Source organism: Meles meles, chromosome 21 (genome assembly GCF_922984935.1).
Source record: "Meles meles chromosome 21, mMelMel3.1 paternal haplotype, whole genome shotgun sequence".
Classification (NCBI taxonomy): Eukaryota; Metazoa; Chordata; class Mammalia; order Carnivora; family Mustelidae; genus Meles; species Meles meles.
This window is the reverse complement of record NC_060086.1, coordinates 23,924,334-23,949,174: the sequence shown is the minus strand read 5'-3', so window position 1 is coordinate 23,949,174 and position 24,841 is coordinate 23,924,334. Positions and strand designations below refer to the sequence as shown.

The 24,841-nt window shown below is 46.5% G+C and overlaps 2 protein-coding genes and 1 long non-coding RNA gene across 3 annotated transcripts in view; 2 read left to right on the top strand and 1 right to left on the bottom strand.

The window, feature by feature from the left end:
* Nucleotides 1–24,841, top strand: part of LOC123933383 — a 348,492-nt gene that overhangs the window by 149,487 nt on the left and 174,164 nt on the right. The window lies entirely within an intron of this gene.
* Nucleotides 1,984–24,841, top strand: part of LOC123933379 — a 120,669-nt gene continuing 97,811 nt past the window's right edge. Inside the window, exon 1 of the mRNA XM_045992464.1 lies at nucleotides 1,984–2,088. The gene's annotated coding sequence lies outside the window, so the exon portion shown is untranslated. The remainder of the gene's footprint in view (nucleotides 2,089–24,841) is intronic.
* On the bottom strand, nucleotides 4,098–15,333 carry LOC123933394. Its single transcript, XR_006816593.1, has 3 exons — nucleotides 14,693–15,333; nucleotides 11,501–11,599; nucleotides 4,098–5,763 (listed from the first exon to the last, which is right to left on the bottom strand). It is a non-coding gene; the product is annotated as an uncharacterized LOC123933394 (long non-coding RNA).

The following is a 24,841-nucleotide window of genomic DNA, read 5'->3' as shown; positions in this document are numbered from 1 at the left end:
GCCTTGGATACTGGCAGGACCATTCCATCCAGCATTTTGTAAGACTGTCTAAGGAGAGGGAGAGGAAGACAACTGAAATTCACAGGCACAAGTAACCCCCTCCCTCTCAATCTCCCCTCATCATCCCAGAGGCCCAAGGTTTTAGGGATTCTTTCTTCAAAAGAGAGAGTTCCAGTGTTCACTCTCTCCAGTGGCATAGGAAAGTGCTCATTTCCCAACATCCTCACCAACACAGTGTATTAGCAGCCTTTTCAGTGTTGTTAATCTGATATGTGAAAAATGTTATCTTATGGTAACTTTATTATATATTCCTCTAATTTGGGGGGTAAAGTTCAAAATCATTTTATATGTTTAAGAGCCATTTATGTTTTACTGTGAACTGTCTGCTAAGTAAGGAATTATTTTCTTGACCTTAGTAAAATGATAGTAACACTATTAAGCTCTGTAGCTTCTAGCAAGCAGTGAAAGGATTTGAGAGGGGAGGGTGACTCATTCCCAATCAGATTGAAAATTAGCCAATTGACCCCAAGTGCTTGGGCATGCAGGGAATCCTGGCCCTAAAGATGGAGCCTATGGGTAGATTCTGTAGGAAATGCAAAGAAAGTTTAACGTGGTGGTCTCTGGCAATAAGGACATGGACCTTACATTGAGCTGAGGGTGACCCCAGGCTTTAGGAAGATGCAGCAAGGCCTGTCTAAGAGGCCTGAAGCCTCTGCCCCGGGCTCCTGAGGCAGCTTTCCTAACCAGAGGCAGGGACCCACCTTGGAGACCCGGGAGCTGGGTGCCCAGGCAGTGTGTCAGTGGCCTGCCTTCCTTCTTCCTCTGCTGGGCTGGCATCTCCACACTGCAGGCCAAATAGGGTGTGGTGAGCATCTTTTAAGGTTTTGTTTCAATATCCAGTCTTTTGTGGATGATATTCTATAACATACAATAAAAATGATTTCCTAGAAACATAAAATGCAAGATAACCTGTGAACTACAAGCTCAAACTATTTATTAGGAGAATCAATAGACCTAGAACTCCTGTATCACATTGCAGTACGTTTCTAAATGCTACTCAAATTTTGTTCTTAAGATAGTTCTACTTTAACAAGACTTTAGAACACAGATGTTATCTCCCTTTCCCCCTCTTTTATTTCCGTCTCCTTTACCCATGCTCCCCACCCTGGAGCTGAACAAGTCCATTTCGTCAGCAACTTTTGCTTGTGCCTTCCCCTCCTGCAGACGGTCTGTGAGGCCATTTTATAACCCTAGAGGCTTTTACCCACACAGGATGGAGATGAAAGAAACAGGGTCAGATGTAATAGCCTTGATTTATTTATTTGCTTCGACATTTATTGGCCCCATTTTGTGATTTGAAAATACTATTTCATCATGATCTCGCATTTTGAGTTTTATCTGAGTCCTAAGTAGTTTGTACGTGGCCACGAAAAAGCATATTTCGAAGAAGAATATTAAGATCTGATGTTTTGATGTAAAATACTTGTCTTTCCTATGTACCAATCATGGGACACTTTAAAGATTTTATTTATTTATTCTGAGAGAGAGCATGAGTAGGAGGGGCAGAGGGAGAGGGAAAAACAGGCTCCCAGCTGAGCAGGGAGCCCAATGCAGGGCTTGATCTCAGGTCCCTGAGTTCCTGACCTGAGCCAAAGGCAGAGCTTCACTGACTGAGCAACCCAGGTGCTCCACAGGGTGTTTCATTTGTAAAATCATTAATTCTACCATTAAATCATTAAATAGATTCTATTTACTTTGGTTGCAACAGCTTTAAATTCAAAAGAAAGAAAAGGAAAAAAAAGGGAAGAGAATGTGAAAGTCCCTATTTCTCCCATGAGTCCACACATCAATCGCTGACCCCAAAGAAGAGCAGCAGAATCCGCATTTGCTCTTCTCCTGGGGTGGGTTCTGCAGGGATGCTTTCCGGCTTCACTGAGCGGTAGCTTGTCTCTGTGTGTGTCTCTCAGAATATTTTCCTCAAGTCCGTTCTGTCAGGTAACTGATAAAGGCATTTCTACCAAAGACAGAATGTCATCGTAACGTTCTAAATTTAGGGCTGGGATGGAGACCACCTTCTGGAGATTAAAGGTAAATGAACATTCACCCTCTTCCTTCCCGAATTGTTTCATTTGTGAAGGTGCCTGCCTGGTTCAAAATGTTAAAAATATGTTCAGAGGGAATGCACTGACTGCCTGTGTCATGCCCCTGTCCCCAGCAGCTGCGCCTGCTGCCACTGTCAGCCACGTACGTGATGTCACCAGGGCCCTGGTGAAGGATGGATGGGTGCCTGGCTTCTCATCCTTTGCTGTTACAAACAGGGGTTCTGACAAAACAGAAATAAAAACAAAAACAAAAAACCCTTGTAGACGTGTCCTCTGCATGTGTGGAAGACCCTGCCAGTGGGATCGTGAGCCCTAGTTACCCTGTGTCTGCCGTATTGACGATCATGAAGATTTTATCATCATCGTGACAGTGTCTTCCATACAGTTTAGAGATGTGCAAGGCTGGGTGATAGTGATATGACACAAAGGCCTTTTGTAGCGATTCCCTGATTTGATGCCTCACCCGCTCTGTTAACAAGTAAGAACAGGTATAACTATGCTCACAGGAAAGGAGACGGATCCAGTTCATGGCAGAACAAGGACCAAATGGCCTGAAGCTCCTACAAGAAAAAGCTAGATGCTCTTCCACAGTGGACCAGGTCAGTTTTATGACCTGCAAAGATTTCTGTCTGGGTTGGTGGCCAGGGCTTTGGCCTAGGCCATTTGCTGGGGGAGTGGATGGCAGTGAGCCTTCTTTCCTGGGCCACACCTTCAATTTCACCAGAGATGTGCTGAGGAAAGGAACTTTCCATGGCAATGACGTGGACTTTGCTGATGTCAACTGGGCAGAGCGAGACATCGACAGACTCTCCAGATGAGATCCGAACACTGGAGGCAGAAGTGACATACTAGAAGAACTCGTCCCAGTCTTCATGCCAGCGACCGAAGAGGTTAGACTCAAATCCAGTCTGGAAACTGAAGAGCACCAGGGATGAACAGCACTGGATGAGGGGGATGGATGACAATCAGCTTGGCGTGGCGCCATTGCAGATTGCCCATCAGGGGAAACTGGCAGTCGTCGATGAGAGGCACTGCAAGCAACTAACCGAGTATCAAAAACAGATGGAAGACCTGCAAGATCGAGACTGTGCTGGGAACGTGAAAGATGACTTCCTTCAAGAACGGAAACTGAGCTCAGAAGGTTGAAGCAACAACTTGCAGAGATGCAGCAGCTGAATGAGAGTTGAAACAATGTTGCTTCTGATCGCAGAGCAAAACACCAAAAGTTGCTTTCGGAGCTCGAAGATGTAAGACATCAGCTGGAAGAATCTATTCTGTGGAACAAGGAGGATTCTCTGGAAAACAAGATCGCTGTGAGGGCTTTAAAAATAGGGAAAGGAGAGTTACTAGCAAAATTGTGTGGGGCTAAAAAGAAGCTGTTGGAAGAGACAAACAAGTCTGGGTAAAGTCTCAAAGAATGGTCACCGGTAGAGCATGCACATTTCATTCAACTTGGTCAAGAGAAAGACCTGGAAATACTACACCTCCAAAAGAGGATGGAGCAACGGACGCCGGCCATCAAGAAATGAAGAAACTGCTGTCCTCTGCTTTAGAGGAGCAGAAGCAATTGACACAATGTGTCAGAGAGCAAGACGTGTACATTGAAGAGCTTAGAGAAAGGCCAGAGCTTCAGGAGGAATTGGGTAAGTCGACGGGAATCTTAAGAAGCCATGACATTTTACAGCCATCCATGCAGGACAAAGACATGTGTCCCCGATCCAGTACAGACAAAAATCCCCATGTGAATGCGGACCTGGAGTGGCTAAGACAACAGAGTCTCACTGTCCCCGTAGTTGACCCTAAAATCCTAGACGAGATTGTCGAACTTGAGTATGAGGTATTTCAACTCAAGGAGTTAAAACATGATCTTGGGGTGCCTCGGTGGCTCAGTAGGTTAAGCAACGCCGTTGGTTCAGGTTGCGATCCCAGGGTTCTGGGATCAAGCCCCGTGTCAGGGTCCCTGCTCAGCAAGGAGCCTGCTTCTCCCTCTCTCTCTGCCTGCTACTCCCCCTGCTTATTCTCTCTCTTTCTGTATCAAATAAATAAATAAATAAAATTTTAAAGAAGAGGATCTCAAGGAGGAAGTAAAAGAACAACCGAAGATCACTGACAACGAGCAGCAGGGGAAGGTAGGACTGCTGCAATCTTTACAGGAGCAGAAGCAGAAAGTAGACCATCTTCCTACCGACAGGAGATGGAATGTTAAGCATGCTCAGCTCCCTTCAGTAAAAGACGAGCAGATTCAGAATTTGCAAGACACGATAGAACAGATAAAAGCCTGGTTCCCTGACAAAAATCCTCCTATGAACAAAGACCTGGAGAGCCTGAAACAACAGAGTCACACTGTCCCTGTGGTTGACCTAAAATCCTAGATGAGACTGTAGAACTAGAGTGTGAGGTCTTTCAACTCAAGGAGTTAAAAGAGGACCTTGGGGGGAAATAAAAGAGCAACAGATCATTGACAACCAGCAGCAGGGGAAGGTAGCACTGCTTCAGTCTTTACAGGAGCAGAAGGAGAAAGTGGACCGTCTTCAACACCGGCAGGAGCAGATGAACACTGAACACGCTCAGCTCCTTGCAGCGAAAGACAAGCAGATTCAGAATTTGCAAGATATGACAGAACAGATGAAATCCCAATTGCCTGACAAAAGCCTACACATTCCAACAGAACATCGTGATGATGCTGAAGTGACAAGTCGGCCTCTTACTAGAGAGAATGGAAGTAAAAAACCATGATTTATTATTAAGAAGAGGAAGAAGTTTAGGGTGCCTGGGTGGCTCAGTGGGTTAAGCCTCTGCCTTCGGCTCAGGTCATGATACCGGGGTCCTGGGATCTAGCCCCGCATCGGGCTCTCTGCTCAGTGGGGAGCCTGCTTCCCTTCCTCTCTCTCTGCCTGCCTCTCTGCCTGCTTGTGATCTCTGTCTGTCAAATAAATAAATAAATAAAGTGATCAAGGATTCAGAAGTCACTGAATGCACACCTACAGGAAACATCAGTGTGGGTTCAGAAATATATCAATTAAAGCAACTAGAAGTGGAACTAGCTTTACGAGAACGAGAAGGAGTGGAAGGAGCTTAAATCCCAAGGCCATGCCAAGACACTGTGGGCACTGGAGTCTGCTCTACCTCTCAATGAGTATCTTGTGAGTTAATAAATGTCTTTACATTTAAACCAAATGGAGGGGCACCTGGTAGGCTCATCATTTGAGAGGCCAACTCTTGGTTTTGGCTCAGGTCATGAGCTCGGGGTCCTGGGATTGAGCTCTACATCAGGCTCCTTCTCAGCAAGGGGCTGTTCCAGGATTCTCTCTCCCTCTGCCCCACTCCCCCACTCTCTCTCTCAAAAATAAACCAAATGGAGTTGGTCTTCTGTTACTTACACCCTGAAACAGCCTAAGTGATATTCTAAGTGTATTAACTCATTTCCATTTCCTTGATGAGTGAGCTCAAAGCAGGAGGGTGTGTGTGTGTGTGTGTGTGTGTGTGTGTGTGTGTGTGTGTGATGTCACCCAGCTCAGTTCTGAGCTCACAGAAGCAGACAGATATCATAACTTCTCTTCATATCCACTGACAAAGCTTACTGCTGCCTTGACTGCAGTCGGTGCTAATGCTGTACGAACATGTCCCCCCACCGCGTCCATGTCTCCACATCAGCAGACACCTGTAAAAAAGCACATACCGTTGGTGACTCAAGGCAGCAACTCAACACAGAAAGACACTAAGGGACAAAATTACCTACAAGCCCAGATTGTCCAAGGAAAGCTGACCCACAAAGTTTTAAAAGAGTAAACAGGATTCCGTTGTCTAAAGTAGTGCTTTTCAAACAAAGAGTTGCTACCCATCCATGTCAGAAGATCAATGTAGTTAATAAACTAACTGGAGTTAGACCCAGAAACATCTTAGGTATTACCTGGAGCACATGACCTCATTTCCCTTTGCTTGAAGAGTAAGCTGAAAGGGGCAGTGTGTGTGTGTGTGTGTGTGTGTGTGTGCGCACGTGTGCCTGTGTGTGCATATGTGTGTGCAGGGTGTGTGCTTGTGTGTGTGAGGTATCACCCCACTAGGTCTGAGTTCCCAGGATCAGAGAGCCTGGAGCCTTTATAAACTCCTGATTTGGACAGCGATAATGAGATTCACGAGAAACTAAAAAAGAGGAACCTGAACATGCCATCGTGGAGGGAGATTACTAAAGTCATCATAAGGAATATATAAAGGAAGAATGTCCTCCCCCCACTCCAGTACCAGAACAAAAGGAGGGAAGAATTGCTACTGTGCCAGGGCAAGTGGCGCCGTCACCATCGGCACCACCTTCCTATGAGAAGGCGCCATTTAGTGAAAAGGATGAAAAGTCATGCCATCAACCATTCAAAAAGGCCTCAGTGAAGCAAAGCGAGCAGGGGACTTAGATGCCTTACATTTTAATTTCCCAGTTACTGTTAGAGAACATGTCACTCCAGGACATGATCCCAACAACCCTCATGGTATCTATGAGGCCATGCATGAGCCATTTCCCTTCAAGTTATTCAAGGAATTACAACAGGCAGTACAAAACTATGGAGTTAATTCCCCATATACAACGGGAATCATTCAAGGCATCTGAGAAGACAATCGACTTACTCCGATTGATGGGTTATTACTAGCAAAAACAGTCATCCTCAAGTGAGTTTTTACAATTTAACATGGGGAAAGATCATGCAGAAACAGCAGCTGCCCGTAACACAGCTAATACTGTTCCTGTTTCCATGGAGCAGCTCACGGGCATTGGGCCATGGGCCTGGTGCAAGATCAAGTACTAATGAATGATGAAGCTATTGAGCAGCTTCGACGTTGTTGTTTGAGAGCCTGGGAGAGAACAGAATGCCAAGGAGAGAAGTGCTCTTCTTTTCAAAAGGTGGTACAGTGTCCTAAAGAACCCTATACTGATTTTATTGCAGGATTACAAGAAGCTATTAAAAGGTAAATTAATCTTGAAGCTGCTAATACAATTCTTCAGCTACTGGCATATGAAAATGCCAAGGCTGATTGATTGCACCCTTTAAAGGCAAGGAAACATTAACAGACCATATAAAGCTATGCCAAGGAGTGGGGACAGAGACCTATAAAGCTGATTTGTTAGCTCAAGCAGTGGCTGCTCTGACCACAGGAAAATTTAAAGGACAGTGTTTCAACTGTGGGCAGACAGGGCATCCTAAAGCTCAACATAGGCAACAAGGAAAATTCTCCCTGCGAAATGCGAGACATGAGCCACCAGGTCTCTGTCCTAAATGTAAAGAAGGAATTCATTGCGCAAATCAATGTCATTCCAAATTCCACAAGGATGGATCCCGCCTTCAGGGAAACTTACTTTGGGGCAAGCCTTCAACCCCCCCAAAACAAGGGGGCCATTCTCCCTTAGCACCGAGATTTCAGACAAATGTACCATTTTAAATTTATGTAGTGCTGGATTAGATATCCCCATTCCAAAAGATCATCTCTTAATGCCTGCTGAGCTTCCCACTAAAATTCCAAATAATTTTTGGCCCTTTACCTAAGGGAACCACTGGGTTACTTTTGGGACAGTCTAGCCTCACCTCAAAGGGAGTATTAGTCCACACCGGCATTATTGATTCGGATTATACCAGTGAAATTTCAGTGACAATAACTACTGCAGCTCCAGACTGTTTCCAAAAAGGGGACTGCACTGCCCAGTTGCTACTTTTACCCTCTTTCCAGGGTCAATTTAAAAACATGGAAAGACGGGATGCCTGGGTGGCTCAGTGGGTTGGGGCCTCTGCCTTCGGCTCGGGTCATGATCTCAGGGTCCTGGGATCGAGCCCCGCATCAGGCTCTCTGCTCAGCCAGGAGCCTGCTTCCCCCTTTCTCTCTGCCTGCCTCTCTGCCTACTTGTGATATCTGTCTGTCAAATAAATAAATAAAATCTTAAAAAAATAATAACATGGAAAGACAAAGAGGCAACCCACGGAATGGGAGAATATCTTCACAAATGACACTACAGACAACAGACTGATCTCCAAGATGTATAAAGAACTCAAACTCAACACTCAATAAACAGATAATCAGATTTTAAAATGTGCAGAAGACATCAACAGATACTTCTCCAAAGAAGACATACAAATGGCTAACAGACACATGAAAAAATGTACATCATCACTAGCCATCAGGGAGATTCAAATCAAAACCACATTGAGATACCACCTGACACCAGTTAGAATGGCCAAAATTGACAAGACAGTAAACAACATGTGTTGAAGAGGATGTAGAGAAAGGGGAACCCTTGTACACTGTTGGTGGGAACGCAACCTGGTGCACCCACAGTAGAAAACAGTGTGGAGATTCCTTAAGAAACTAATAATAGAGCTTCCCTATGACCCTGCAATTGCACTGCTGGGTATTTACCCCAAAGATACAGAGGTAGGGAAAAGAAGGGCCATATGTACCCCAGTGCTCACAGCAGCAATGACCACAGTCGCCAAACTGTGGAAAGAGCCCAGATGCCCTTCAACAGACGAACGGATAAAGAAGATATGCTCCATACATACAATGGAGTATTATGCCTCCATCAGAAAGGATGAACACCCAACATTTGTATCAACATGGACGGGGCTGGAGGAGATTATGCCGAGTGAAATAAGTCAAGCAGAGAGAGTCAATTATCACATGGTTTCACTTACTTGTGGAGCATAAGCAATAACAAAGGACATTGGGTGAAGGACAGCCCAAGTGGGCTGGGGGAAATCGGAGGGGGAGAAGAACCATGAGCAACTGTGGACTCTGAGAAACCATTTGAGGGTTTTGGAGGGGAGGTGGGGAGGGGGTTAGGAGGGCCTGGTGGTGGGTATTAAGGAGGGCACGTATTGCATGGAGCACTGGGTGTTGTGCAAGAAGAATGAATCTTGGAACACTGGGGAAAAAAAACAACCACCTAGTGCTCATCACAACACATGTCCCCTTAGTACCCAGCATCCTGTTACCCCATCTCCCCACCCAACTCCGATCCCAAACCCTCAGTTTGTTTCCCGGGGTCCAAAGATTCAGTTATTCTAGATCACTCACCCTCAGTCTAGCTGTAAGGCATACTCGGAAGCTGAGCATATCACCTGGTGAGGTTCTACAGTTGGAGACCCACATTGTCTCCCACCACCAAAACGCTTAAAGTAAGGGGAAGCCCTCTTTCCAGGTTTTGCTCAAAAGTCACCTTCTCCGTGAGACCACTCTATTTAAAACTCTAACGCCTCCTTCCCTTAGCACATGTCATCACCTTTCTATGCTATATTCCCCCACCCCCATGGCTCTTCCCACCATCTCATTATTTATATGCTCATCTATCTCTCCTTACCCAAATGTGAGCTCCAGAAAGAAGGATGCGTGTCTGCTTTATTCACGGCTGTGTCCCCAATGCCAGGAACAGAGTAGGCTCTCAATAAACACTCAAAACACATGAAGGGAGGAAGAGAGGAAGAGAGGAAGGAAGGGATTCTCCAAACACAGGGAGATCAAAGATCCTGAGAATCCAAACTTGCAACAAATTCTCACTATAAAAAGCCTATGGGAAAGACCCATAACATAATCTAGCCTGGAAATAAATCAGACAAGAGCTCCCTAAGGGAAAGGATACTTCAGCTGAGTCTTCAGAAAAGGCAATGCAGACAATCAAAATTAGGAAAGAAAGACTGAAGCAGTTAGGTGGGATTCTAAGAATGTGTTGTTTTATATTTCAGACAGTCGTGGATGCTCCCTAGCCAAGCTCCCTGCATCTTTTCTGTATGGAAGAGGCCCTCGCTTGGACCAGGACAGCACCAGGCTTGACTGCGAAAAGCCAAGTTCAGAAGGTCGAGGTGGAAGACATCCCACCAAAAGCATCCAAGAGTGAGTCCTTTTTTTTTTCTTAAATATTTTATTTATTTGACAGAGAGAAATCACAACTAGGCAGAGAGGCAGACAGAGAGAGAGGAAGAAGCAGGCTCCCTGCTGAGCAGAGAGCCCGATGCGGGGCTCGATCCCAGGACCCTGGGATCATGACCTGAGCCGAAGGCAGAGGCTTTAACCAACTGAGCCACCCAGGCGCCCCCAAGAGTGAGTCCTTTACAGAATAGAGTGGTAGATTCCAAGGAACACCTGGAGCCTTGAACAAAAAGGTGTAACTCTGAACCTTTTTCCCAAGGAAGGCAATCAGACCAGTGAGAAAATCAAGAATGATCAAACCTCAAAGGCAAATAAGTTTTTCTCCAGTTTAACGGTGTTTGTGTTATTACCCGGATAGCTTTTTTTTAAGTGATCACGCTGCCATAGGACTTTTTGTAATGCATCCAAATTCGTAGGCTGGGAAGGCCAGGAAACAAAGAGTAGGGGGCAGGGTTATTACTTGACTTTCAATTCAGTAAACAGAATTCATCCTTCTACAGAGTCCTTTATACGAAATACTGCCAGCAGCTATATGCCCCAAAGAGATGGAGTTTGAATGACTTAAGTTACTGGCTTTCAGACCGAATGCACGTTTCTGAATATGCTGACCCCCGCACTACATGAAGTGATGTACAGCTATTCTCCACATACTTTCTGTCACTACCACTCTCCTCTCCGGCTTCGGCTCGTTCCCAGAATATCGGGATGACATTAAGTGACAATGGCTGTCGTATTCCCACGACACAGGGAACCGCTCTTCTTTCAGTGGATCCCTTCAAAAGGGCCCTTCACAAGATGTTGGGCAGAACGCAAGAGAAACGAGGGCGCTGAGAAGGACGAGCTCCCAATGACCACGCAGAGGAGCAACTCCTCTGTCAAATACCGCCGACTGGTCACAACTACTGGACAGTTTCCCAGGTCCTGGGGATGCGAATGGAACCCAAAGGCGACCCTGGCACCTTGTGCCTCACTTAATCTCCTTATGACATTCAAAGAAATACTAATCAAAAGGCGATTTACAGCTCTGCTGCAGCGATTGCTAAAAATGCCAAGGGAAAAAGACCACCTTAGTGCACAGCAAAACTCAAAACCCCTCTCCCCAGGCTGTCTCTGTTCTCGTCATTCCATAGCCCCTAAGACTCGCTCATAAATCAAACCCTAGCAGTCTTTCTCTCATTTCCCTATTCGGTGTCCGCTCTCTGGCTTCTTCCAGTTTTCCATTTCTACCATCACCCAGATACTGTGTGAGAAAAGAGAGGAGTAAGCCAGGTGGGCCTGGGGCAGAAACAGATGGCGCAGATTGACAACTTATATTTTCTTTTATAACCCATCATTATTCGTCCTTCAAGGAGTGCCCATTCTGAGCACGGCTGTGTTTTAGTGAAACCAAGGGTGTAAAGTATTATGTTATCACCTATGTGTTGATAAATAAGCCTTAGCATTAGTCCAAAAAAAAAAAAAAAGAATTTAACAATGAACAAAGAAGATTTAATTACCTCAAATGTGATCCAGGAATAGCTCCTTTGCGAGAGTGGAGAAAACAGACCTGCTTTTTCCTAATTCCTTTAGCCAACAGCCAGTTCTTTAAAATCAACCTAGGAGTTAAGACAACAGTTTTTAAGACACACATACCAACACGTTTCATTTCTCAGCATACAGTTAAATGGTACTAAGGACACTATCATTCTGCAGCCATCAACACTGTACATCTCCACAATTTTCCCATCTTCCCAAACTGAAACTCTTGTCCTCATGAAACAATGCCTCGTTCTCTCCTCCTTCTGGCCCCCAGTAAGCACCTTGCTACTTTCTATCTCTCTTACCTAGATTACTCAAGGCATTTCATGAATGGAATCAGACAGTATTTGCTCTTTGCTAATTGGCTTATTTCACTTTGTGTAGCGTCCTCAAGGTCCATCCATGTGGTACCATGGGTCAGCATTTCCTTCCTTTTTAAGACTATAGAATCCTCCCTAACAGAGGTATGCTACCTCTGTGGATCCGTTCGTCCCCTGATGGACACGCGGGGTGCTTCCACCTTTTGTCTATGGAGAATAATGCCACTATGAACCCGGGTATTCAAGCCACCATTTTGTTAGTTTGTGTCCAAACTTCTTGGTTTTTTTTTTTTTCTTTTAAGATTTGATCTATTTCTTTACAGAGAGGGAGCACGAATGTGGGAAAACGCAGAGGAGAGAGAGAGAAAGGGAACCTCAGGCTGACTCCCCACTGCGCAAGGGACCAACGTGGAGCTCTCTCCCATGACCTCGAGATCATGACCTGAGCCAAAGTCAAGAGTTGGATACGTCACCCACTGGGCCGCCCAGGCGCCCCTCCAAACTTCAAACTGATTAAGAGACGATGGGTACCCATCGAAAGAGAAATGGACAGACAGATGGGGCATATCCATACAATGGAACCCCAGCTGAGGAACGAAGTACTGAGAGGTGTCACAACACGGATGAATTGGGAAAACACGACACTAGGTGAAAGAAACCAGTCACAAAAAGGTCACATATCAAGCGATTTCAGTTATCTGAAATATCCCAAATAGGTAATCCACAGAGACAGAAAGTAGATGATGAGTTGACGGGGACTGGAGGGAGGCCACACGGGGAGGAAACTGCTTAATGAGCACAGGGTTTCTGGCCAACAATGTTCTGGAGCTAGTTAGAGGTGATGGTCACACAACCCTGTGAATGTACTAAATGCCACTGCATTAGTCACTTTATTTTTTCATTAATTACCTTTCGTTCCGGTGTAGTGAACAAGCAGCCCTCTATTAGTTCCGGGTGTACAGCACAGGGATTCAGCAGTTCTGAACATCACTCGGTGCTGCCCACGGTTAGTGTCCTCTTAATCCCCTTCCCCTGTTTCACCCATCCTCCCAGCCACACTTTGCTGCTGCTGTAGTGTACTAAGACTGCACGGTCCAGTGTGGGAGCCACGAGCACATGGGGCTGCCGAGCGCTCCACATGTGGTTCGTCCAAGCCGAGACATGGCATCAATGTAAAATACGCGCTGGAGTTCAATGGCGTAGTATGACCAACCGATGCAAAGTATCTCATTAATACTTTCACACTGATTACATGTTCAAAAGGCAATATTGTGAATAAACTGAGTTAAAGAAAACAATAGTAAATACAAATAAATAGGGGTGCCTGGGTGGTTCAGTGGGTTAAGACTCTGCCTTCGGCTCAGGTCATGATCTCAGGATCATCAGGATTTCTGCTCATCAGGAGCCTGCTTCCCGCTCGCTCTCTGCCACCTCTCTGCCTACTTGTGATCTCTCTCTGTGTCAAATACATAAATAAAATCTTTAAAACATAAATAAACAAGAATGAAAATAATAATAATAAATAATAAATTTCATCCATTTTATTATACTGTTTTCAGGTGGCACAGGAAAATTTTAAATTACACATGTGGCTCAAATTATATTTCTCTGAGGCAGGGTCAGTTGAAGGTCTAAGCCAGTCTAGGCGTAGAGGGAGGGGAATGGTCAGAGCTTCTCTGAATCCCAGGAGTCCCTCCTGTCCATAGTGGGCAGGTCAGACTGAGCACAGAATTAAGTGGGGGTCACCGCAGAGGAGCAAGGAGAGAAGAGCGGGTGGGAGAATGGAGGACAGGAGAGCTTCACCCTGGCTGAGAACTGGAGTTCCAGGACCAAGAGGGCACAGCAAGCCAGACCTGAAGTGCTTCAGACTTGTGCTCTTCTCCCTTGCAGTGTCCTTGGATGGGATGACACTTGAGTCCTAGGGGTCATGACCGAGAACAAGACTTTGAAGGCCCTGCGGAGGTCCTTATCTGATCCACAGATCCTCTTGGTCACTGCAGGGAGCACTTCCCAAAACAGACACCCGAGGACCACACCCCTGCTGGCACCAACAGAAGCTCTAGGATTTGATACCGTCTCACTGTGGGACAGGCGGCCCAATGATGACAGACACTGCCCATCCCACAACTCATGGGAGCGGGGCTCAGAGCCAGATTTCATTTCACTTAGGAAAATGAAGAAGTGTGAAGTTTTCTGCACCATAATACTGTGAAGCAAATTCATGCCTGAGTCACACATAATCTGTGGCTGAGTCAGCAGGACAGCCCAAGTCCTCAAACATTCAGAGCATCTAAAGCACAAGGTCTGTGGGCCTTTCTGCATACGGCTGCCTCCAGGTCTTCACTCCCATAGCCTCCACCCTGAAGCACCACGACCCATAGGCTTCCCATTTGCATATGTCTTCTTGAGAACATACTAAGAATTTCCAGGGGCCAGAAGCCAAGAGAACTAATAATACAAAAGCCACCAATTCTAAACCTCTGAACGGGATAGGATTTATAGGGATAATAGTCCAACTGCTTCATTCGAGCGGGAAGAAAGTACAGCCTAGGTGGGAAGTGGGCAGGGCGGACTTGGTCAAGGTCAGACACTGGTGGTCAGGTCTCTAACTAGAAGGCACCTCTTTTTCCATCTCCTGGACATCTCAGATGTCATGGCAGCTGGCTCCTCAGCACTGTCAACCTGACACCTTTCCCTTTCCAAATAAACCACACAATTTGCAACATGCCAGGCAGAGTCTTTCGAGCTGGAGAACATGCAGATATCGAACTGGAGACATTCCAACCCTACAGAGAAGAAATTGCCTTTACCAGAATTATGCACATGTGTGTCATCCATGTCGATACTTACCAAGCCCACATACCAGTGTGGCTGTGTCACTCACGTACATCTGCACACGCATATCCACACGGAGAGAGGGAGGCCGCAAAACCTGTCATTCTGTCATTCTGCTCTGCCACGTCCTGGGGATCACATCCCAGTCTTCCTACGTCCCCACTCATTGGAGAGGCCCCTTGTTCTGTGTTTCAAACACACTCTTTTTTCTGTGTTCCGAGAGACAGAACAAGATCAGGGCTGTACAATGCAACAAAGTGTCAACAAAATGCGATATCATGCAAGCGCCTCTGAAGAGGACCACAGCAGAGTCCACATCCATAAGCACTAGGGGCGCTGACATCGCACGCCATCTCTCAGCAGTCTGCCCGCGGCACGCTGGGGGCTGCACAGCCCTCTAGGACCACACCGAAGGCGACAGAGCCAGGATTAAGAAGACCGCGAAGCCAAGTGGTACGTGAAAGGCGGAAAACGTAGAAGCAAGTCTGAGATAGGGTCAAATACCCAGGCAGGTCACTGCACATTGCCTGACACACAGGTACTCGGTGTGTACTTGTTGGATGGATGGAGAAATGGGTGAAGAGATGCATGGGCAGGTACCATGGAAAATTCTGTACCCTGTCCCCACTGTCACTCCTGGAACTCAACCCCCGGCACAGCATTCAGTGTAACGTGGATCCTCAAACTATAAAAAGCCAGTGCGATGGCTGACTGGATAGAGGAGTAAATGATTCTGATTCTTCTCCATCCATTTTCAAAAGTGAGTGTTTCCTCCAAGCAACATTTGGGGTTAAGTAAAGTAAGGCCTGGGGAGGGAGAGGAACCAGCATTCATTGGTATTTATTCCACGCTGAACGTGTGCGTGTGCCCTCACACTGAATTCTCAAAAGACATCTGTGAGCAGCTTCTATTATTATCTTCTGCATTTCAGACTGGATAAACCTGAGCCACAGAGAGATGGAGTACCTTGCCCAAGATCACTTGCTCAAGACACCAAATGGAGAGCAAGGATCTGAACCAGGGCCATCTGACTTGCTTCCAATCATGCCGCACTGTACAATGCTTCCCCCGAGTGCAGTGCGCTGTGGAGGCCTGGTTTATGGAACAGTAGGGAGAAGGAGCTCTGGCCGCTCTGATTCAAGATCCCAGAGGTATCCTGCACTGCTTCCCCCGACCTTGACTCCTAAGACACCACCCTGGACCCACAGAGCCCCAGGAAGCATGCTGTGAAAACTGCTGTTCTGTGGGATAGTCCAGGGCCCTTGCCTGTGCTCAGACGCTTCCCAGGCACAAAAGTTTCCAACCCACAGGGAAATAAGCAGTGGGTAGGACACGGTGTAAAGCATCCAGACAGACCTGGGCTTTGTTGCCTCACCATGTGGAGCGTCGGCTTCCTCAGATGTCGAACAGGAAAAATAACACCTTTGGAAGGGTGACTGAGGATGAAAGGAAATGACGCACGTGGAGTGCTTGGCTCTGTGCAGTGTCCGTCTAAGTGCTCCCTGAAGGTCAGCTGATGGTCATGGTCATGGAGGAAGCCACAGAATAGCCTCATTTTCTGAACCCTCATAGGTGGCAACTCCTTTTGTCTCTTTGACAGCTAAGATGGTAAAAGAGAATTTGGTTTGATTTAGAATGCCAACTCTTGGAGTCAGTATCTGAGGGACCCTGGGCCAGTCATGTCACTGCTCTGAGCTTTCCTTTCTGTTTACTTAAATGGGGAAAAGACGCCCTACCTTAGGTTGTGAGAATCAGATTAAATGAAGGATTCCGCTCCGGAGCAAGAGCCCATAGCACACGTCTTGGTGACCTATTTCTCAGGGACCTGGAGGCTTGGAGGGACAGCTGACAGCCCCACCCTCACGAAGTCCACAGGTGTGTCCTCAAAAAGAGCTCCCACCCACTTCTCACCCCCGCGTTTACCACCCTTGCGTAGGACTAACTGATGTTTAGCTCCTTTCCTGCACTGACATTTTATTCTATAAGCTTTCTTCTCTCTGCCATGGACACTGCCTGAACTATTCGAGACCAGTCCCTGCTTTAAAAATAATGATAAAACTGCCTGTCAGTGGAAATAAGCCCCACACACTATGTCACCAACAGAAGCAGGAGAATCTCTGAGACACCTCTGTGAGTTCGTGCGGCATGCAAGATGAAACTCCATCTCGGCTCAGTCATACACGCTCTGAAACCATATTGCAGGGGTGGAATTTTCAGTTGTTCACCCGGTCGACATGAAGGTGAGGGAGACCTGGACAAGCAGGCAGAAATCTGCCCATTAGAAGTCAGGGGCTCTGAGCTGCCAACGGCCTGGCACGCCCTGACCACTTCAGACACACAGCACATGAGGCAAACGTGCAGACTCTGGAGGCAGAATCCCCAGGTTCAAACCCAGCTCCATCACTTGCTAGATGAGTGGAGCAAACTTCATCTCGCTGTTCCTCAGTTTCCCCCTCTGTGAAATGGGGTGAACGACAGAGACCATACTATCGGTTACTGTGAGGAACAAAGAAGTCAAAGCATGCAGTTCGTGCAGTCACTGGTGTGTAGGAAATGTTTAGTAATCTGAGTGGGAAGAGTTACACAAGGCCTTTCCAGAAGTATCTAGATGTTCTGTTGCTCATTGGACACAGCCCAAACTCAGGAGCATCTGTGCATGACCCCGTACACTGTGGTCTCTGATGCTCCGTCCCTGCAGCCATGCCTCTTGCTTCTGGCATCTTCCCTCATTCCTGCACGACATGCAGTTCCCCTACATGTCCCCACTCTCTCTTCCCTTCCTCACAACTACTGGCACTTACAAATTCCTGCTCATCTTCTCCAGAACCCCCTCCCAACCTCCCCAGCATGCAGGAAGACTGGATTAGGGGCTACAAGAAGAATCTCCACGCAGGCATGAGGCTTGGTCCTCTCGGGCGATGACAGTCCTGGGAAACTGCCCTTTGGTTCACCTCACCCCCTGTCAACACAGAAGAATGTGCTAGGTGTCGCCAGGGAGCCATCCTGGGTGGGCAGGCAGCCAAAGGGTCAGCTTCTCCCAACATGTGAAGAGGGATCAGGTTGTCCATGGTGAGGACCAAAGGAAGTTTCCTTGATGACCTGAGGGGATCCAGTCTCTGCTCGGACAGTATCATTGGCAGCTGGGTGCCTTCATGAGAACCTGGGAGCTACACATCCTGTACAGAATTTTTCTCCTTCCATAAGATACTGTATCGTTTACTCACAGCATCTGGCTTCCTCTCCTCCAAACACACCAACGTCACCTCCATTACAACACCCAGTGCCTCTCTTCCAGGAGCCCCCGGCACCCTTGCATTTCTTCTCTTACACTCCTTCTCATGCTGTATATGCCACGTGTGGAAGAATGTGGGTTCAAGAACCAGACTGCTGGATGCCAATTCCCGATTCTCCGTTTACCAGCTGTGTGACACCAGGCAAGTTCCCTAACCTCTCTGCACTTTGGTTTCCTCATCTGTACAATAATACTAAGAACCCCTTTGTCGTACTGTTCTTGTGAGGGCTAAGTGAGTTCATTCATGGGAAGCATTTGGAATAGCAGGTGGGATGCAGAACTTGTTCAATAAACACTGGCAACGAGTCGTAGGACTACTAACTTGTATCTATAAGCCCTTTCCCCCAGGGCTGTGAGATCCAAGAGGCTAGTGGCTACCTGCAGGGTTCATCCTTTGCCCCAGCACAAGAGATGACACAAAGCAGGTACTCAGTAAATACCTGTGGAAGTCAGAGGAAGACAAAGAAGAGAGGAGGGCAGGGTTGGAGTAGGCAGAGTGGAGGACAGGAATGCCTTGAAGGTTGTTTAACGCAACCTCTATATTACAAATAGAAAATTATCTAGAACCGAAGAAAGCCAGATGAATCAATTTCCACCCTAGCGGAACTGATTACCTTCTTCAGTCTGCCAGAATCACAGAGCTATTCTCCATCATTACATATTCATCATTCCTTCTACTGAGTTCATTATTTGTTTTCTGGAAGAGAGGGACTAGGACACATGAGCAATTCCTTAAAGGACACGCTGGACGGCACAACGGACTCCCTCCATTGGCCCGGGATCCAGCTGCTCCTTCCAAGAGCTTCTCCATGGGGACATGTTAATCCCAGCTGCTCCCTCTAGAGGCCCGCCATAAGCCAGGGGTCACCTCAACACTGACCCTGCAGTCCCCAGATCAGCCTCAGCTTTGCACATGGAATCCCTGATTTTACTATCAAGGGACCTTTTTTCAGTTGCACGTTCACATGACTCAAGTTCTCAAGATGAATGTTTACAGCCAAAAAGTTCATTAAATAGGGTTTCAGTGCAAAATCCTCATCATATGGGTTAGGATCCTCTAACTCCACACAAACAGCACTTTCTCTCCCTGTCACCAGCCACGTAACATTCAAAGGACACGTGACAATCAGCCACTTGGAGCTGCAGGACTTGGGTGAATCGAGTCTCAGCAGCACCAAGAGAAGATGGACTGACGCATCCATCTTAGAGGAACAGATGGCCTGGCCTCATACTGCTTCCACCTCACTCGGGGACACTTCTGTGACTCTGTGCTACACCCACTGGTACTATTGCTGACTAGCTCCGTACAGGGGTCCTGGGCAATCCCTTTGGGGGTGAGGCTAGGAGCCTCCACACTAATACTTCTTTCTCTCAAGTGGTTTTTTTCACTTGTCACCAGATAGTTGCTGACACAGTTGAAGCTTAAAGGTCTTCCTTAAATCTAAAACTGACTATGCAAGTTATTTTAATGGTATGATGCTCGAGGGGAGATACAGTTGTGTGTTGAGATGTAAGCGGGTGCTTGACTCTCAGAATTATGTAATGTTCAGGATTGCTTTTTTTTTTTAAAGATTTTTATTTTTATTATTTATTTGAGAAAGAGAGCATGAGAGGGAGGCAGGTCAGAGGGAGAAGCAGACTTCCCACTGAGCAGGGAGCCCGATGAGGGACTGCAGCCAGAGACTCCAGGACCATGACCTGAGCTGAAAGCAGTCTCTTAACCAACTGAGCCACCCAGGTGCCCCGAAGATTCCTCTTTTTCTAAGCCCGGCCAGCCCCACTCTGGTAACCATAGTCACCATTAATTAAGGTTAGGTACACTCTGATGGCCAGTACTCCAGGGCAGCCAGAAACACTGGGATGCCCACCCAGTTCTTTCCACTACTACACAGTGTTCTCTCACACTGAGGCCCACTGATACAAAGTCTGATCTTCACTGACTGGACACAGAGAAATCTCAAGCTTCCTTGGGGTCTCAAAAAGTTAAAATGGTCAGTCTGAAGATCAGAAAATTATAGCTCTCTACTCCCCTCATTGATAGGGATCTTCTTCCTCACTGGGTTTAGGGAACTTGGGGTATCGTTAAAGTTCATGTATATTTAATCTACACCTTACACATCCGCAGTCACTGCACAAAGCCCATCTGCTTGGTAAGAAGAGAACCTGCCTCCAACTCCTCTGTGGGTACCAGAAAGGTAGTCCTTTTTTTTTTTTTTAAGATTTTATTTATTTATTTGACAGAGATCACAAGTAGGGAGACAGGCAGGCAGAGAGAGAGAGGAAGGGAAGCAGGCTCCCTGCTGAGCAGAGAGCCCGATACGGGACTCGATCCCAGGACCCTGGGATCACGACCTGAGCCAAAGGCAGAGGCTTTAACCCACTGAGCCACCCAGGCGCCCCAGAAAGGTAGTCCTTAATCAAACTGACGCACTGACATGACCTTTTAAAGGTCAACTCTCTTGGATATTACTTGAATACATGTATTTTTAAAATACAACGTTCTCCCTCTAATCTATAATTCTTTCATAGCTCTAAGTAATTGGAAATCTGTATCACTTGCCAGAAAGAGAAGGCAAAAAAATACAAATAATATAACACCCTTAAACTGTCAAGGCATACTGTTGTTTGCTAAAGGCACTGAAACCGAAATCTGCTCCCTCATTGCAAATGACGGTATAGACAAAAGGTTGATATCCAGGATCTATAAAGAACTCCTCAAACTCAACACACACAAAACAGATAATCATATCCAAAAAATGGGCAGAAGATATGAACAGACACTTCTCCAATGAAGACATACAAATGGCTATCAGACACATGAAAAAATGCTCATCATCACTAGCTATCAGGGAGATTCAAATTAAAACCACATTGAGATACCACCTGACACCAGTTAGAATGACCAAAATTAGCAAGACAGGAAACAACATGTGTTGGAGAGGTTGTGGAGAAAGGGGAACCCTCTTACACTGTTGGTGGGAATGCATCTTGGTGCAGCCACTTTGGAGGACAGTGTGGAGATTCCTCAAGAAATTAAAAATAGAACTTCCCTATGACCCTGCAATTGCACTACTAGGTATTTACCCCAAAGATACAGATGTAGTGAAAAGAAGAGCCATCTGTACCCCAATGTCTATAGCAGCAATGGCCACGGTCGCCAAACTGTGGAAAGAACCAAGATGCCCTTCAACGGATGAATGGATAAGGAAGATGTGGTCCATATACACGTTGGAGTATTATGCCTCCATCAGAAAGGATGAATACCCAACTTTTGTAGCAACATGGACATGACTGGAAGAGATTATGCTGAGTGAAATAAGTTAAGCAGAGAGAGTATGTATCATACTCTCATCACTCATACTCATCATCATCATAGTCAAGTATCATATGGTTTCACTTATTTGTGGAGCATAACAAATAACATGGAGGACATGGGGAGATGGAGAGGAGAAGGGAGTTGAGGGGAAATTGGAAGGGGAGATGAACCATGAGAGACTATGGACTCTGAAAAACAACCTGAGGGTTTTGAATGGGCGGGGGGTGGGAGGTTGGGGAACCAGGTGGTAGGTAATAGGGAGGGCACATATTGCATAGAGCACAGGGTGTGGTTCAAAAACAATGAATACTGTTACGCTGAAAAGAAATTTTTTAAAAAGTGAAAAAAAATAAAAAATCACTTAGTGTTAGAAAAGTGTTAAAGATGCAGTAGCCCAGACTGAGACGCCCTCGATGCTATCAAATCATCAGAGGAACTGGAAAAGAACTTTGTGTGAGAAATAAAATCCTGCCCATGGAAGAGGGGGACTTGGTGTTCTTTAAATGCTGCTAGAATGCACCCTCTCAAATCACCTCACATACCATGACTGGACATGCCCCACTCTCTAGGAATTTTTTTATGCCAATGAAAACAAAATATTCAAACAGCACCAGCTATAAGTCTCTACATCCAACCCCACATTAGAGACAGTCATAGCAATACAAAGTCCACTGGTTACCTCACCAGGATAAAGGCCATCTTTTTTTTTTTAAGATTTTATTTATTTATTTGTTTATTTATTTATTTATTTATTTGACAGCGAGAGAGAGAGAGAGAGAGATCACAAGTAGGCAGAGAGGCAGGCAGAGAGAGAGAGAGGGAAGCAGGCTCCCTGCCGAGCAGAGAGCCCAATGTGCGACTTGATCCCAGGACCCCTAAGATCATGACCTGAGCCGAGCAGCGGCCCAACCCACTGAGCCATCCAGGCGCCCCGATAAAGGCCATCTTTGAAAAAGTGATGATGAACATGATACTCAGTGATGAAAGAGAAAATGCCTTTTCCTTAAGATCAGAAACAAGGCAAAGATCCCCACTTTTACCACTTCTACTCACCACAGAATCGGAAAATTCTAGCCAGACCTATTAGGCAGGAAAAAGAAATAAACGGCATCCAGACTGGAAAGGAAGAAGAAAAATCACTCCTGCTTGCATTCTTATACGTAGAATGCCCTAAAGATTCCAGTACACATGCACACACACACAATTAACATATTAGACTTAATTAATTCATCCAAGTTGTAGGATACACAATCAACATTCAAAAATCACTTGCATTCCCTTGCACTACCAATGAACAACCTGAAAAAGAAATTCAGAAACAATTCCACTTACAATAACATGAAAAAGAATAAAATATTTAGGAATAAACTTAACCAAGAAGGTGAAAGGCTTGTACACTGTGTTTAAAAAGAGACAGCATGCCCCAAAGGGGGTCACTTGTACTAAACCCCAACATCAGCAAACCAAGATCGAACACCTAAACTAACCACCATTTCAACCCCCCAGGAATGCAAACTTTAACCAGTCACCATGGAATTAGAAGGTCAGCACTAAAGAGATGATTCACCCATTTGACTCCTTCTGTTCCCCATAAGAAGGTGACCTCCTCTAAGACAAGGCATTCTTTGGTAATCATTTCCTTTTTCCACTCCCTTTCCACCTTTAAAAACCTTTCCTTTCCCACAGCTCAGCAGAGTTCCTTTCTACTTGCTAGAGGGGATGCTGCCTGTCTCCTGAATTGCTGAGTAAAGCCACTTTGATGTTTAAATGGACTCGGGTGAATCTTCCTGTTTCACAGATTTGATGGCACCACTGGGACCGCAGGAGACTTCCAAGAGCTTCAGGGACAAGAAACACAGGCGAGGTACCCCACAGACCCTTTGAGTTCACGGCCTTCTTCATCACTTCCAAGGGCTGTGGGTAGGCTCACAGTTGATTCTGAGATCCACTCTCTTTGGGTCAAGCTCGGAGCATTCGTCCAGCTTTGGGGATTCATTCCGTTTGGCAGAGGAAAGCTCTCCTGTTGACTCTTTTATGGTACTTAAAGAGCAATTTGTTTGCACTTAATTGCTACCTTAAATTAACAGCTGCCTGAGCCTCGAGAGCTTACCATCAGGGCCAGAGTGGAGGAAGAGATGACAGTGGGCTTCCAGTGGGACTGAGTGGTCTCAAACATGACCAGCTTAGGGGAAAGCACCCATCCCCTCAGAATTCCCAGGTGGAAAGCAAAACTCTCCAAACCCATGATCTCAGTGGCTTGTCTGCACGGCTTTCCACAACCTGTCCTTCTTTGAGGAAGGTTGTTTAAATTCCTTCCCAACTCTTCCCAGAGGGTTTGAAAATCAAGAGGTTTTGAAATAACTGAGCCTCGTCTTCAACATCCATTCACTACGTATTTATTCAGTATCTACTCTCTGGCAGGCACTGGGCCAGGCATGAGAGAGAGAGAGATGGCAGTGCATCACCAGAGAAGGGTGCTGTGCTTAGGAGGGCTGCGGTCTAGCTGGGATGGCAGACATCCTCAATCACTACGTGCACACTAAGTAGTCACTACCGGGGTGCCTGCGGGACTCGGTTGGTTAAGTGTCTGCCTTCGGCTCAGGTCATGATCCCAGGGTCCTGGGACTGAGCCCTGCAGAGGCACCCTGCTCAGGGGGAACCTGCTTCTCCCTCTCCCTCTGACCCTCCCCCCTGCTTGTGCTCTCTCACTCTCTCTCTCAAACAAATAAAATCTTCAAAAATAATAATAATAATAATTAGTCGTTATCTCAGTACTATAAATAAGAAGTACAAACTGCTTAGCAGGGTGTCTTAGTCCATTTGAGCTCTTGTAACAAAATACCACAGACTTGGTGACTTAGAAACAACAGAAATCTACTTCTCCCAGTTCTGGAAACCGGATGTCCAAGATCAGGGGGCAGGTATGGTCAAGTCAGGGCCATCTTCAGAGGCACAGACTTCTCCTTGTATTCTCACAGGGTCAAAGGGGCTAGGTAGATCTCTGGGCTCTCTTTTCTAAGAGCACTAATCCCATTCATAAGGGCTCCACCCTCATGACCTTTTGCTGGAGTTTTCCAGGAAGACCCGTGAAGCCTAATGGAGACAAACCGATGGTCCCGCAGAGACCACAAGCCCCTCCTTCATGGCTCGGCTGTCTGGCTGGTACCATCCTGGGTGGAGGCTAAGCAAGTGGAATCTGGGGAGACACGATTCAGTCTAGTGATGTTGCAAGATCGTGCTTAGACATGGTGATTCTGAGAGAAGGATTTAGACAGTCCCCCTTCACTGTGGCTCCTCACACTCCTCACCACTCAGCCTGGCCACCCAAACTGCCACCCCAGGGTAGAACGCAGGCCCTGGAGGAGCAGAGAAGGGGCAGGACAGGGCGGTGCTCAGGAGACTGGCTCTGGTTTTGCAAAACTGCTCTCCTACTTGCTAGCTGTGCGCAGCTACTGGGCTGCTCTTGGCCTCATGCTCTGGGGGGATGATCATAGTGGCTCCTGCTGGCATGCTTGGGAAATCAAGTGACTTAATCCAGGTACAGTTTGTAAAACTG